Source organism: Anopheles coustani, chromosome 3, assembly GCF_943734705.1.
Source record: "Anopheles coustani chromosome 3, idAnoCousDA_361_x.2, whole genome shotgun sequence".
NCBI lineage: Eukaryota > Metazoa > Arthropoda > Insecta > Diptera > Culicidae > Anopheles > Anopheles coustani.
The window spans coordinates 63,185,742-63,197,812 of NC_071288.1; the positions used below are offsets into that span (position 1 = coordinate 63,185,742).

General features: G+C 41.2%; 2 long non-coding RNA genes across 2 annotated transcripts; one reads left to right on the forward strand and one right to left on the reverse strand.

Moving 5' to 3' along the window:
• Positions 1 to 1,813: 1,813 nt before the first annotated feature.
• Positions 1,814 to 3,209, reverse strand: LOC131260239 (uncharacterized). The gene is made up of 5 exons (XR_009178135.1): positions 3,112 to 3,209; positions 2,864 to 3,048; positions 2,530 to 2,803; positions 2,198 to 2,467; positions 1,814 to 2,131 (listed from the first exon to the last, which is right to left on the reverse strand). It is a non-coding gene; the product is annotated as an uncharacterized LOC131260239 (long non-coding RNA).
• A 7,622-nt stretch (positions 3,210 to 10,831) lies between these two features.
• LOC131260244 (uncharacterized) lies at positions 10,832 to 11,829 on the forward strand. The gene is made up of 3 exons (XR_009178140.1): positions 10,832 to 11,183; positions 11,346 to 11,597; positions 11,661 to 11,829. It is a non-coding gene; the product is annotated as an uncharacterized LOC131260244 (long non-coding RNA).
• Positions 11,830 to 12,071: the final 242 nt, after the last annotated feature.

Below are 12,071 nucleotides of genomic sequence, written 5' to 3' on the forward strand. Positions count from 1 at the left end.
ACGAAGCCCTACCATTAGAAGTCTCGGTAGGTTCGGATCAACCATCGAAATTGAAAACGACTATCACCATGCGAATGAAGAAACACGATTTTATGTGGCTAAAAATGGTAGTTAGAAACTCCAAACGTGCTACGATTGGGACTCACGAAGGAAGTAGCTGAGAAACGGCCACTTCAAATTGTAGGTAAGAGAAACTTTCCTAAAGTCAAATGAGTTTTCTTGCGTATTTCTTAAGCCTCGTCGATAACCCCAATCGCTCAGTACGCTAGAAGGCCTTCTCTAGCATTCCCAAGTAACATTTTAAGTTTTATCATGGTTCTAACGATGTTGTTCATTCTCATCATTAAGTATCATCTTAAGAGTAAAATATCTTAAAGGCTGTGATTAAACCTTCATAAACCCGTTTTAGGTGTAAGAGGGCCCATTCTACAGAACGTTGTCAAAACCATCCCTTAAAACCTTTTCTAGACCAAAAATCACTGATTGGTTTTAAGAGAAGGTTTTAAGAATGACTTAACAGCGTATTTACAGACTCTTCAAGTCTACTAAGATTTTGGACTTAATGAGCGGTTTTATAGCTATCCTCAAAAGGTTTTAAGGATGTCAAAATTATTAAAACTATTTTGCCTGCTGAGAAACCTCTATAACACCAATTGGACTTGGTACACCCATGTTAAAACATTGATAAAACTTGTAAAAGTCTATTAGGTCTTGGAAATGTTACTTGGGTTGCTAAACCAAATAACAGGGAAAATCGACCACCGAGAGATGACAGGGATCATAGAGAAGGCCAAAAGTCCCCACTAGTCATTATCATTAAAGCCGTCAAGCGTGAACATCGCTTGATTCTATTCTATCGATGATTTCCTGCCAAGGCTTAAATTTGCATTTTTTTTTTCAAGACTAGATATTAAGCCGTCGAATCGACATATTACAACCTTCATCGCACATCGAGGGATATATATCGTCAAAAAAGGCTAATATTCGACCTGCGAAAACGCGATACACTTTATCGACGATATTTTGATAGTCGTTGATGGCGCTGACAAAGAAGAGTAAAACCGTTGCCTGCTAATAATTAAGAAAGGCCGGAACGTGCTACTCACAGAAAGACATCCAATCTATCCCACCGAACGATTAGTTTTGGGACTGGGAGAACTGCAGGCAATACCAGAACTTGATGCCAAACCTACACATAGAGAACAAATTACGCACAACCATCATCTAAAGCGTAGCGACCACTCGGTTCATCGCCCATCGGATCATGAGCCAGTTCGAAACCAAGTCACATGTTGCATTGTCCACACAGAGATATACATCAAGGGAACCATCTACCGAGATATTCGGGGTGGCACTACCGATTCGAAAGCTAGGCCGAAACGATCAACTCGCCATCCTTTGAAACTGGATGATTATGTCGAATAACGGAGCTGGACGTCTCGAGAAAAAAGCTGGTGCGACTCCTGGTGCAAATTGTCATTGGTAATAAAGTAATGAATGCGGCATGTAACAAAGGGCTCGACAGACTAAAGAGCTACTGGTATCCAGTAGCGGATAGCGTGAACAAAAAGAAAAGCCCATCGCTTCCCGACCATCCTGGCGAGAACACGTGTGCCGTCTCGGATTTTTGCCGTCTATACCGATCGTTCGTCGTAAACTGGTATATTTTAAGTGTGCCAAATATCTTATTGCTGGAACGTAGCAATGAAACATTTTAAGCAGAAGTATACGACACAACAATCATGCTAAGATAAAATTATTAAAAAAATATTTTTTTCTACAGCTGTCTAAAACACAAATTCATGTAATGCGAACATCTGTTTGAATAACAAATTAAACTCAAGCTAAAGTTATCTAAGCGAAACAATTCTCTAGTGAACATAAAGATGCGCGTAACCAGAGAAAACTTATTTCTACGCCGAAACCTGCAGTTGATAAACTATCCAATCTTTTATCTCTTTAACCTTATGTTTACATCAAATTACATTAAACCAACTTAACAAACTTCATCCCAGAAAAACCAATTCACATTGCCAGTTTTAAAACAATATGCCACCATTTTGATAAATGAGTAATGTAAAACATTTGCTTACCGCGCAGCACTTCGAAGACATCCCTTTTACGCGACACACTGAAACCCGTAAAAAAATACCGCAAGTTAGAATACAACAAAGATTAACTATTCAATTATACTAACCTTAACCAATCACTCCACTCATCGATTTACAAATAGTTCAGTTGTTCCTGTGACTCTTACAAGCAGATAATTTAAATTGCATCCAAACAAACAAATTATTCAAATTCGACCAATGCTACTAGCTCCTTTCCAGCAAATAACTTTTCTTAGCGAAACTAACAGTTCACTTGACAACACAACCCATCGTTTCTTACTATTTGAAACACGTCCTGCAAGGATACGTTTACCAAAATGGGGTTTCCGTTGTCCAACCCCTGCATGGCTTTCCAGCTGAAATAAAAACAACTTATCAGTTCTTTGCTACATGATAATAAGTTATACCATGCACTCACCAATGTGCGGCTTGGCTTATTGTTGTCGTTGGTACATTTATAGTTTAGTTACGATATTCATTAGCAAAGTTATGATCTCAACAGCATGGTTGCGGATGAAATTATTGGATAAACAACACATATACGCAAACAATGCGTATTTTCAATCCTATAAATCCCGATGATTCCATACTTTTCATGATTCAGCCAGTGAGGTTATGTGGCGGGCAGATCAAATGTAATGTAACGTGTTAGATTCATAAACTTCATGATTTCCAAAATTCCGATCACAATACTGCAATAAAAAAAATCAAATTACAAAATTGATAACGGTTATACGTATAACAACACTAACTTTATAACATCTCAGCAACTTTGGTTGGCGATTCATAGGCGGCCAGCAATGAATACACATTCCATCGGTTCCATTCCATTCGATTCCATTTTTCGTTGTTCTCCAAGTTATTCGAATTGTTACTCTTGTCAAATTATTGTATCACTGTTTCGGGCGCAGATTTCATTCCCAAAAATATAATACGGCTAGAATAACTACAGCACGTAAAATGTTTGCTCGTAAATACTCAATAATAAAACAATGCTCACCTTTCCCTCATGATTGCGATATCCACTGACGAGGTTATGATCAAGCCAATGGCAAGCCTGCAGAACAAAATATCGCATAAACCACGTACAAATTCAAATAATCCTTTTTCTTCTTACGAATGCGATTGACTCCATATTTTTGCTTTTTCTACTAGTTCATATCCCAGACAACTTTCTCACTACATACTGTACAACACAATCACCGAAAAGATGCCGCTCTGCAAATGCGGTTAGCAACCGAACTCATCATTGCTATTCACACAATCAAAAGATACAAATTCCGTCGGTTACGTTCCGTTCCTTTTGCGTTTTTAATTGCTTCAAGTTATACAAACTGTTACTGCTTCGGGAGGACTTCTTAACAGGATTGTTTTCGAGTAAACAGTAACAACACAGCTATTAAATAAATCTCACCTTTTTAGCATGACTGCGACATCCACTGGTTAGGTTATGATCACGACGGTGGCAAGGCTACGAAATCAACTATCACATAAACCACAGCAATTGAAATAATACATCCTGTTCTAACGAATGCGATTGACACCATACTTGGTGCTTTTCCAGCAACGTGCACAACGGAGTACTTTCTCACTGCCTACTCTACAAATTGTGTGAACTGTATTCGAGGTTTAAGCTTATGATAGAACAGAATTTTAAACCATTTACGTGACAACATTTTCCACACCACATTCACACGTTCATCATTCTTCTTCTATTACTTTCTGCCAAAGAACTGTATTGTCAGCACCAAGCTATGCCGCCCGCCGAAGAATAGAATGTTGCTTATAGAATGAGAAATATGATCGTCAACTAAAACCCAGCCGACGGACGTGATTAACACTAGAACTACCGGGCCAGTCATTTTGACTGGTCGGTAGTCTTACAGGGTTTGACAGGCCAACATACAACTGGGGCAACGTTCCTTCTAAATCGCACCTTCTTTCAAAACAATAACAAAAGGGCTCCTTCCACGATGCGAGTATGGTAGTGAGAATGGTAGTGAGTATGGTGAGTGACGGGTGCTCCGACACTCATCATACTCACCAGGCACCCATTTTCATACTCACTACCATACTCACCATTCCCGGCATCGCCGGGAGTATGGCCGATACCCAGGACGACTGTCACCATATCCCATACCATACTCACCTGGCTTCGTCCACACGGAAGCATACTCACCCATATATGCTGCGCGTTTTTGACATCTGTCAAAAACTCACTACTAGAAATCCGGCCCATACTCGCTGTGTGGAAACGGCCCTAAAATTGAAGTTCTAACGTCAACTGGGTTATCGATCAGCATCACGCTGTAACTTGACACGGAGGGCGTAACCGATCAGTGTCAAAAAGGAACTTGTCAATGAAATGAGCGTTCTAGACACGGCAGAAAATCATCACGCTTCTGATGTATCATATTGTTGTACTTTTTTCATTGGAGTTTACCGCTGTATATATTTTAAAAATCGCGCGCTTTTTTGTACGTCTGGTTTCACATACCTGGTGAATTTTATATCTCAAGGAACTCGTTGAATTCGTTCTCACCCTCCATTGTTCAATACACAATGTAATTTCTCACTTGAATCTTCACAAGACACTTTTGCTACACTTTGTAATTCACCAGGTATGTGAAACCAGACGTACAAAAAAGCGCGCGATTTTTAAAATATATACAGCGGTAAACTCCAATGAAAAAAGTACAACAATATGATACATCAGAAGCGTGATGATTTTCTGCCGTGTCTAGAACGCTCATTTCATTGACAAGTTCCTTTTTGACACTGATCGGTTACGCCACGGTTAATGACTACGGTTATGGAACAGGGGATTTCATGTCCACCATATTGATTAAACTCAAGTGTCAAATATTGTTTATAAACAAAGGGAAAACGACGAGCACTGACGACAATTTTCCCTTTTCTGGAGGACTCATCCTTACTCATCGGATACCTTGAAGAGAACGCCTATCTGGGACAACTGCGTATCGGCAGCAACTTTCTGCACTTTTCGGCGGCAACCAGATAGCACAAGCCTGCTTCAGATAGGCATGTGTTTCATTCACCTGCTTCACTAGCTTGATCAAGAAGCAAGACAGCGTTTCGTCGTCCACATTGTCTACTGTTCCGTTGACCGTTTCGCACTTTGGAAGACCCTTCAACGTGTACGCAAACACCTGACCAATAGCAATATGCAACGCGGAATCTTAGGTAAACTTCAGTAGCCTAAGAAACCGAGACAGCACCTTTCGGAAGTAGTACTTCCGATCGCCAACGGCCAGATAACCGTGGCAGCGAGCAGCATCCTTGCACATCTGCCTTCGTGTGCGCTCAAATTATGCAAAATTTTACTTAAAACAGACACAATTACCACAACCGCAATAGCCCTCCCCAACACAACGGTCGTTCTAAAAGCAAACAACATTAACCGGACTGTCAAAGGTTTCTTGTATTTTTCTTTTGACGATTTGTCAAAATGCTCTACAGTATTTGACCAGAGTATTACATTAGACCATGGGTTACGCCCTCCGTGTCAAGTTACAGCGTGATGCTGATCGATAACCCAGTTGACGTTAGAACTTCAATTTTGTTATTGTTTTGAAAGAAGGTGCGATTTAGAAGGAACGTTGCCCCAGTTGTATGTTGGCCTGTCAACCCCTGTATGCTGGCCGTAAACGTTGCGAACTTGTTCGCGCGAACAATTTGACAACCAGGCATTGCCTATGTTAAGGAAAGGAAAGGAAGATATAAGAGGATATATTAATTAGAGGAGATATTATTAATATAACTCGGGGTCCACACTACAGCGCGACGTCGCCTGACAGGAGCTGAACTCCATATAAAAAAAACCTTGCGCGATGTCTCGCGAATCGCGCTAGGTTTTTTTAGCATGGAGTTCGGCGCCTGTCAGGCGACGTCTTGTTACGCGACGGTGCAGTCCCTAGTGGCAAAATCAGCATGCTTTCTCGTTCTGTCCAATTGACAATTGATACCGACAGAACGAGAAAGCATGATCATTTTGCCACCGGGGGTCTGGAAAACGTGTAACACGCTTTCCAGACTGCACCGTCGCGTAACGCGACGTCGCCTGACAGGCGCAGAACTCCATGCAAAAAAAACCTAGCGCGATTCGCGCAACATCGCGCAAGGTTTTTTTTATATGGAGTTCAGCTCCTGTCAGGCGACGTCGCGCTGTAGTGTGGACCCCGAGTAAGAGGATACACGCTTGCCAGACATCAGGGTCCACACTACAGCGCGACGTCGCCTGACAGGCGCTGACCTCCATGCAAAAAAAACCTAGCGCATTGTCGCGCGAATCGCGCTAGTTTTTTTTTGCATGGAGTTCAGTGCCTGTCAGGCGAAGTCGCGTTACGCGACGGTGCAGTCTGGAACACGCTTTCTAGACTGCACCGTCGCGTAACGCGACATCGCCTGACAGGCGCTGAACTCCATGCAAAAAAAACCTAGCGCGATTTGCGCGACATCCCGCTAGGTTTTTTTTATATGGAGTTCAGCTCCTGTCAGGCGACGTCGCGCTGTAGTGTGGACTCCGAGGAAAGCGTGGAAGAAATTCGAGCAAAATATAGTTGTGTGCGTGTTTTCCCCGACTATGTAGGTCTGTGAGTGTGCTCAGAGGCGTGAGAGTGTGGGAGTATGCTCAGTTACTTACGTGTATTGGTGTGATATATCAACGGATTTCTTTGGAACAACATTATACTTTTCAAAGATTTGCTTTATTTTTCAATCTTGTGTTTCAAGCTGTTTGAGCAAGTGTAAAAACATCCCAGCGAACGGCGGTACACTGAATATCGAGCAGTTTTTTGCCTTTTTCTTTCGGACCCCCCGATATCTGCTTAACGGGGGGTCGGATTACACGCACACAACGTTGAGTCAGAGGTGACACCCACACCAAGCGCGCCAGAAAAAAAGAGAGCAAAAACATAGTTGCTCTCGTATTCCGCTCTCTACTATGTCCAGCCCCACACTTTCTCCCAGCTCGTCTTCAATTCTCACCAATGCGTCTTTTTCTACTATTTAGTCGTCATGTTGTCTCGATAGGATAAGTCAGTGCTATAATTGCTCTGGACTATTTGTCAGTTGCCGATGCCCGAGGTTTAACATCCAATATTAACCTACGAGGAATGGACATCGTTTTCCATGACGTTCCATTCTCTCTCCCATCACGGCGCACGAATTTGCTCCGCTCAGGTGTAAGCACGGATGGTTTCGCTTACAGCTGTTCGACGTTAATAGGTACAGTCACACGAGGCGAACCCTGCTCGAATTTGGACGCTCGGCGAACCTTTTTTTAAATAGGTACGGTCACACGAGACGAACCCTGCTCGAATTTGGACGCTCGGCGAACCTTTTCTTGAATGTGTTAGTGAATCGAGCAGAGTTCGCGAACCTTTTTCGAGCAGAAAAGGTTCACCGATTTTGGTGGATAGCACGAACCTTTGCCGCGAACCTTTTTGACGTTCCGTTCGATTTCCCCATTTGTTTACAATGCTTACTTTGATTTATTCTTACCAACTATCAATGAAACTACATCAAAGATTCGTTACGTGTGAACGCTAAAAGGTTCGGCGAACCTTTTTTAGGCATTCGTTTGTAATAGTGTGCGAAAGGTTCACCACCAAAGGTTCGTCTCGTGTGACCGTACCTAATGTGTTAGTGAATCGAGCAGAGTTCGCGAACCTTTTCGAGCAGAAAAGGTTAGCCGATTTTGGTGAATAGCACGAACCTTTGCCGCGAACCTTTTTGACAGTTCCGTTTGGTTTCCCCATTTGTTTACAATGCTTGCTTTGATTTATTCTTACCAACTATCAATGAAACTACATCAAAGATTCGTTACGTGTGAACGCTAAAAGGTTCGGCGAACCGGTTGTAATAGTGTGCGAAAGGTTCGCCATCAAAGGTTCGTCTCGAGGGGCCGTACCTAATGATATGAATGGTGTATGTGTTCGATGCATGCATGGGGTATTGTTTTGATTGCGGAATGAATTTGCGTGAAGCTAATGGAATGAAATTGCATACATGAAACTAAGTTATTTCTTTATTTGTCGTTTAACTTCCTTTTCTACTTTGTTTTCCGTAATTTTCACTATAGAACTGAATAAATGAAAGAACAACATTAAAACAACGATTAAAAATAATGAATTGCTATGGGCTGAAATACGGTAGTAATGCGTCTTTACATTAACGCAACCACCGCAATAATGCCGTTAATCGCTCTATACACGTGCCAGCATGAGCAATAGTCCATTGGATTTCGGGTCATGGAAATGAGCCAGAGCCTTTGCGTTAATTTTCGCTATTCACATTAAGGCTGATTCGCACGTCGGCAAGTGGCAAGTGCAAGTGGCAAGTTGCCGCGTACCTACCCCGTGCGAATCAGGACCAAGCAAGTGGCAAGTGGCAAGTAGCTACTTGCCACTGGAATAGAACCGAGTCTATTTTTCAGGCAAGTAGGTGGATGTATTGGTTGACAACTCGTGTAAATACAAGATGTCAAACAAAAACTGTTTCATTTTCGTGATTTGTTTAGGATAATTTTCGACTAATGTTCGAGAAATATTATTTGATCGTATCGTTGATCAATCTTTTTATTTATTGATGATGAAATAATGGTAAAATACAATTTAATCGTTATTGTGTACTTGTGTGAGTGATCTAGTTACCGGCAAGTACTTGCCTGCAGTGCGAACGGCTACTTGCCACTTGCCTGCTTACTTGCCACTTGCACTTGCCGACGTGCGAATCAGCCTTTACTGAAAGAAACAGCACCGTACAGCGATTGCTACTAATTTCAAACTTGATATTTGAAATCGAATTTAAATCTGGAGACCTCTACATTGCTCAGCAATCAGCTGTGCCAATAGCATAGAAAACTCAGAGCACATGACAAACAAACATAGGTCCAATAAGAATGAAGGAGATGGAGGCATGCTCGTTTTGCACATAGCAGAAAGCATTGAAAAAGATTCCTAAACACGCATACAACGCATATGCCTTCCGCTTCTCGCACAACATCAACCGGTTTTTATTCCGCGTTAACCACAAATGCATGACCCAATGAGGAAGAAAGAGTCAGGGCATAGCATCAATAGCAGCTATCTTGTTCTTTTCCACAGTAGAGGGTCGCGGAGGTGATATTCTCCCTACCCCTCGCCTATAAAATGAACTGATTCGAGTAAAACCGTTCGAAGGGATGTTGTGCTGTAAAACGAAAGATTAAATGTGAGTTAGTGATGTTCAAAGTTAACCTACTCTCACCAACGCTATCCTCACCTACATCTAAAAAGAAAAGAAAGACAAAAAAAACAAGAATTAGAAAAGGCTGTTTTGCTTTGCTAATATATGACGAACATATTTTAATAGCGGTATATTTTAACACATTGTAAATTCGTTTACGGTACCACGGTTCACTTTACGTATGATTTATATCGTATGTTATATCGTACACATTGCCGGCCGGTGACATCGGGAGGTCTGTTTGATTCAGTTTTACAATATTGCACAGTTGAACAAACGTTTGAATATGCTTTTTTATCGTTGACTATATTGGACACTTGCGACCGGTAAAGTGTTAACAGGACGCATAAATGTAGATCAGGAAGATCAACACCAGCGACGTACAATTAATTTTCACTCTCGGGCCGGTTTGCGCTACTTGACGCCTTATACCGAACGCCTTATACCACGCACGAAATTGAAAACCTATCACGTTCAAATGAACATGATTTAATAAAGTCACTAAACATCTTTCCAAACACTATACACTAAACATCTTTCCTCGGGCCGGGTTGTATCTAATGCACGTAGAAACATTATTCCTTTATGCACTTTTTAATAATATACGAACCGAAACCGGTAGTTCACAGTTCCAAATATCTCACAGGCTTCACAAATTTCGTCAATTTTATAAATATATATTGTATAAATAATATAAGAGAAGTTTTCATCACATTTGTTCTGTAATGTCGGCCATTGTTGAACTTACCTTCTTCCAGGCTACCCGTTGTCGGAGATATAATCTCCATCTCCGCTTCTACTTCCTCTTCAAGCTCCGCGATATATCGAAGTGCCTTTCTGTATTTCGATGATCTTGATGCCATTTTAAGTTGAATATTCTTCGTTCTACAATTAAAAGCAAAAATTAGTTCGTGCTGCTCTGCTTTCTTGATTGCTTCTCACCGCGTCACGGAACTTGTCAAAAAGCTGGCCGAAGTGTCGAGCAATTCTTGCACCAACACAAGGACAATGCACCAGTGTAAATACACGGGTCACTATTTTTCGCACACCATATTGGATCGAAGCAGAACGTTCATTACACAGAAGTGCAAGACAGGAAAAAATAGTCTGCATGAGTAACGGGGATGGCATGTTCAGTGTCTTGTGTACAAGGTGGAAAGTTTAGGTCAGGGGTGGTTGCGGATGGAGGAAAGTACTCGAAATTGTCTAGTGGGCAGCCCAGTTTTTTCAAACGATGTGCTCGAAATCACCTAGCGGGTTTGGTTGAACGAGTGACGGTTAAAATGAAATGATTCGAGCAAAATCGCTCGCAGGGATTTCTATATTAACCTTGTCCATTTGTCAGTGGGATAGTGTTGTGGAAACGCATCTTAATCATGTTCGCCGTCCCGCGAACGAAACCGCGGGTTTTAGTCGACGATCATATTTCTCATTCCATAAGCAAAATGAAGTCTTTCGATGCGCGGCGTAGTTTGGTGCTGACAATACAGTTCTTCGGCGGAAAGTAATAGAAGAAGAATGATGAACGTGCTAATGTGCGGAAAATGTTGCAACATGAAAATGTTGTCACGTAAATGGTTTAAAATTCTGTTCTATCATAAGCTTGAACCTCGAATATAGTTCACACAATTTGTAGAGTAAGCAGTGGCAGAAAGTACTCCGTTGTGCACGTTGCTGGAAAAGCACCAAGTATGGAGTCAATCGCATTCGTTAGAACAGGATGTATTATTTCAATTTCTGTGGTTTATGTGATAGTTGATTTCGTAGCCTTGCCACCGTCGTGATCATAACCTAACCAGTGGATGTCGCAGTCATGCTAAAAAGGTGAGATTTATTTAATAGCTGTGTTGTTACTGTTTACTCGAAAACAATCCTGTTAAGAAGTCCTCCCGAAGCAGTAACAGTTTGTATAACTTGAAGCAATTAAAAACGCAAAAGGAACGGAACGTAACCGACGGAATTTGTATCTTTTGATTGTGTGAATAGCAATGATGAGTTCGGTTGCTAACCGCATTTGCAGAGCGGCATCTTTTCGGTGATTGTGTTGTACAGTATGTAGTGAGAAAGTTGTCTGGGATATGAACTAGTAGAAAAAGCAAAAATATGGAGTCAATCGCATTCGTAAGAAGAAAAAGGATTATTTGAATTTGTACGTGGTTTATGCGATATTTTGTTCTGCAGGCTTGCCATTGGCTTGATCATAACCTCGTCAGTGGATATCGCAATCATGAGGGAAAGGTGAGCATTGTTTTATTATTGAGTATTTACGAGCAAACATTTTACGTGCTGTAGTTATTCTAGCCGTATTATATTTTTGGGAATGAAATCTGCGCCCGAAACAGTGATACAATAATTTGACAAGAGTAACAATTCGAATAACTTGGAGAACAACGAAAAATGGAATCGAATGGAATGGAACCGATGGAATGTGTATTCATTGCTGGCCGCCTATGAATCGCCAACCAAAGTTGCTGAGATGTTATAAAGTTAGTGTTGTTATACGTATAACCGTTATCAATTTTGTAATTTGATTTTTTTTATTGCAGTATTGTGATCAGAATTTTGGAAATCATGAAGTTTATGAATCTAACACGTTACATTACATTTGATCTGTCCGCCACATAACCTCACTGGCTGAATGAAAAGTATGGAATCATCGGCATATATGTTTGCGTATATGTATTGTTTATCCAATAATTTCATCCGCAACGA